We start from the raw sequence: 4,081 nt of genomic DNA on the forward strand, positions 1-4,081 counted from the left end.
GAGGATTGCTTGAGCCCAGGATTTCAAAACCAGCCTGGGCATTGGGGCAACATAGTGAGACCCTATTTTAAAAAAAGAAAAAAGAAAGAAAAATGAAAATTGTGCATGTGTGTGGTGGGGGGTGCGTGGATAAATTGATAGAGTGTTTTTAACAGGTGGAAGTGTAGATACTGTTTACTTTTTTTTTTTTTTCCTTAGAGACAGGGTCTTGCTCTATTGCCTAGTCTGGAGTGCAGTGGCACGATCATGGCTCACTGCAGTCTCAAACTGTTCCACCCTCCTCAGCCTCTAGGGAGTAGCTAGGACTACAGGTGTGTGCCACCATGCCCAGACACATTTTTTAATTTTTTGTAGAGATGGAGCCTGCTATGTTTCCCAGGCTCGTGTCAAACTCCTGGTCTCAAGTGATCCTCCCGCCTTGGCCTCCCAAAGCAATGGGATTACAGGTGTAAGCCACTATGCCCAGCCCCTATTTTGCTTTTTACAAATGACAACAAAAAATAAAAGCAAATAAATGTCAGTCTTTAGAGCTGAGTTGTCTGTTTTGCATCAATAGAAAAGAAACTCCTCCCACAACCACACCTTATGAAAGAAAGAAAGAAAGAAAGAAAGAAAGAAAGAAAGAAAGAAAGAAAGAAAGAAAGAAAGAAAGAAAGAAAGAAAGAAAGAAAGAAAGACAGATCTCCTTAGGGACTAACCTGGAGTTGTGACAGTTGTGGCTCAAAGCATTGCTTTCTGAGCTAGGAATGAACTGCAATCACTGCCATTCACTAGTGAGGCAATGGTCCGGCTGCCTGACGCTCTCCCTCTGCCGCCCCCACCCTGAGCTCCAAGTCACTTCCTCTATCATGATGTTTGCATTGGACGTCTCTGCCATCATCCTCCAGCAAATCATGCAATGAGGGTTCACAGAACGGACTGTGTGAGCTCAAAAGAATCTTGCCCATTCATTTTCTCAGCAAATACTCAGCTTCTATTTCACCCTGGACCCTTGCTAAGCAACTGAGGATACAGCAGTGAGGCAGATATAGTCCCTGTCCTCTTGAAGTTTACAATCTAGTAGATGAGACTGAAAAATAAATGGGTCGTTCCGGTAGCATACAATACACCCTGACAGGAGCACATTGGAGGGGGCACATAGCTAGACTGGGACCAGAGGGTCTGGGGGAGAGTGACAGGGCAGGATTCCAGAAGAGTTTAGATGTCTAGCTTGGATGTCATCTAAGAACAAGTAAGAGAGAACTAGATGAGGAGCAAGTAGGAACAATATTAGAAAGGATAGGTGATGGCAGCCTTGACACCGTGAGGCTGCAGGCAGTTTAGTAGGCCTGCAATGCAGGATGCTGGAGGCAGGAGAGAGGAGAAAGGAGAGACATGATGCTCCACAGGAAAGGAGGGCCAACTCACAAACGTTGCTTTATAACAGCCACGGTGAGAATTTGGTCTGCATCCAAAAGTCCATGGAAAGCCATTGGAGAGTTTTAAGCAGCCGGCTAACGAGACTGAGTTTGCTTGGACAGACCACATTGACTACAAGATTTAGAGGGGTGTGGTAAGCAGAAATATGACCCCCCAAAGATGACCACATCCTAATCCCTGGAACCTATGAATATGCTACTTTACACGGCAAAGGAGATGTTGCAGGTGTTGTTAAGGATTTTGAGAGGAGGTGTTTATCCTGGATTAACTAGATTGGCCCAATGTAATCACAAATGTCCTTTAAAGTGGAAGGTGGGGACAGAAGAGAGAGCCAAAGGAGATTTTACTGCGCTAGAGTGGTCAGGGAGATATCACATTGTTAACTTTGAAGATGGAGGAAGAGAGCCACAAGCCAAAGAATGCAGAAAGCATCCAGAAGAGAGAAAAGGAAAGGAAATAGACTCTTCCCTAGAGCCTCAGGAAAGGGATGCAGCCCTGCTCACGTCTTGATTTTAGCCCGGTGTCTTTCGGACTTCTTACCTACTGAGCTAGAAGTAACAAATTTGTATTGGGTTTGTTTGTTTGTTTGTTTTTTGAGACAGAGTCTCGCTCTGTCACCAGGCTGGAGTACAGTGGCGCGATCTCGGCTCACTGAAACCTCTGCCTCCCGGGTTCAAGCAATTTTCCTGCCTCAGCCTCCCGAGTAGCTGGGATTACAGATGCCCGCCACCATGCCCAGCTGATTTTTGTATATTTAGTAGAGACGAGGTTTCAACATGTTGGCCAGGATGATCTTGATCTCTTGACCTTGTGATCCACCTGCCTTGGCCTCCCAAAGTGCCGGGATTATAGGTGTGAGCCACCACGCCTGGCCAGAAATTTGTATTGTTTTAAGCCACTAATTTTGTAGTAATTTCTTATAGGAGTAACAGAAAATGGATACAGATTATGTTATTGCTGTAACAAATACCTAAACATGTAGAAGTGACTTTGGAACTGAACTTCGGGAAGAGGCACGAAAAATAATGAGGAGCATGATGGGAAAAGCCTGTATGGCCTTGAATAGACTGCCAGGAGAAATGTAGATGCTAACAGCTTGGACAGGGAGGACTCCGAAATCAGTGAGGAGCAGAGTCAAGAAAATATGAACCAATTTAGAGAACATGAACAGGCTTGGAAGAAATATGGCTGTTAAAGGTGCTGTGGGTGATGGCTGAGAAGGAAGTGGGGAATATTTTGGGGGAAACTGGAGGAAAGGGGATCCTTGGTACATAGTGACAAAAAGCTTAGCCAATGCCTTGAAGTTATATGAAACACAGAACTTATAAACAATGGACTTGAGGCTGGGCACGGTGGCTCACGCCTGTAATCCCAGCACTTTGGCAGGCCGAGGCGAGCGGATCACCTAAGGTCAGGAGCTCAAGACTAACCTGGCCAACATGGTGAAATCACATCTCCACTAAAAATACAAAATTAGCCGGGCATGGTGGCAGACACCTGTAGTTCCAGCTACTAGGGAGGCTGAGGCAGGAGAATTGCTTGAACCCAGAAGGCAGAGGTTGCAGTGAGCCGAGATTGTGCCACTGTACTCCAACCTGGGCGACAAAGTGGGGCCCTGTCTCAAAAACAAAACAAAAGAAAACAACAACAACAAAAAAAAAGTGAAATTGGGTAGTTAGCTAAGGAGATTTCCAGGCAGTGTTGAAGCATGTGGTCTGGTTTCTTCTTGCTGCTTACAGTAAAATGTGAGAGGAAATAGATAATTTGAGAGTAATGTTCAACAGAAAATGAACCAGAACTCGATGATTGGGGGAATTCTCAGCCTATTCAGATTGCAAAAGATGTTAAAAAGATGAAATTCACTGTCAGGAAAGTGTGCTTTAGAGAAAAAGCCAAGGACATGGCTGGACAACCTCAGAAAGATCAAAAGATCAGAGTACCATGCCTGTAATCCCAGCACTTTGGGAGGTTGAGATGGGAGGATTGCTTGAGCCCAGGAGCTCAAGATCAGCCTGGGGAAACATAGGGAGGCCTCAACTCTACGGAAAACAACAACAACAACAACAAAATTAGCTGGGTAGGTGGTGCATACCTGTAGTCTCAGCTATTTGGGAGGCTGAGGTGGGAGGATTGTTTGAGCCTGGAGAGTCAAGGGTGCAGTGAACTGTGATTGCACTACTGACTTCCATCCTGGGCAACAGAGCAAGACCCTATAAAAAAAAAAAAAAAAAGTTCAGAGTATTCTGTCACATAAGAGGTTTTTTGAAGCAATTAAGTGTGAGACTCATATATCCCCTCAGCTACCTCAACAGAAGACAGAAATAGAAATGGGCTTATCAAGTGAAGATCTGCAAAGGAGCATTTTGTCTAATGGAGTGACATATATGAGAGACCCACAGGGTTCTTGAGAATTTTATACCAGCAGAAACACTGGAGCTTGGACTGAACGGGATAGAGAGGGTATGAAATGAAAGAAAGCTATAAGATCCCCCAAATTCTACAGGCAGGAAACAAGTTGATAAAACCACCCAGCTGCAACCATGTGCTGAATCTTTCATGAAAAAGGAAGAATGGGCTGGGCGCGGTGGCTCAAGCCTGTAATCCCAGCACTTTGGGAGGCCGAGATGGGCGGATCACGAGGTCAGGAGATCGAGACCATCCT

At 45.2% G+C, this 4,081-nt stretch overlaps 1 protein-coding gene across 1 annotated transcript in view; it reads right to left on the reverse strand.

The window, feature by feature from the left end:
* The window catches only part of SMAP2 (small ArfGAP2), an 82,122-nt gene extending 81,363 nt beyond the window's left edge, over positions 1-759 (reverse strand). Inside the window, exon 1 of the mRNA XM_011977640.1 lies at positions 699-759. The gene's annotated coding sequence lies outside the window, so the exon portion shown is untranslated. The remainder of the gene's footprint in view (positions 1-698) is intronic.
* Between the last annotated feature and the right edge of the window lie 3,322 nt (positions 760-4,081).

Source organism: Mandrillus leucophaeus, unplaced genomic scaffold (assembly GCF_000951045.1).
Source record: "Mandrillus leucophaeus isolate KB7577 unplaced genomic scaffold, Mleu.le_1.0 Scaffold182, whole genome shotgun sequence".
Taxonomy (NCBI): domain Eukaryota; kingdom Metazoa; phylum Chordata; class Mammalia; order Primates; family Cercopithecidae; genus Mandrillus; species Mandrillus leucophaeus.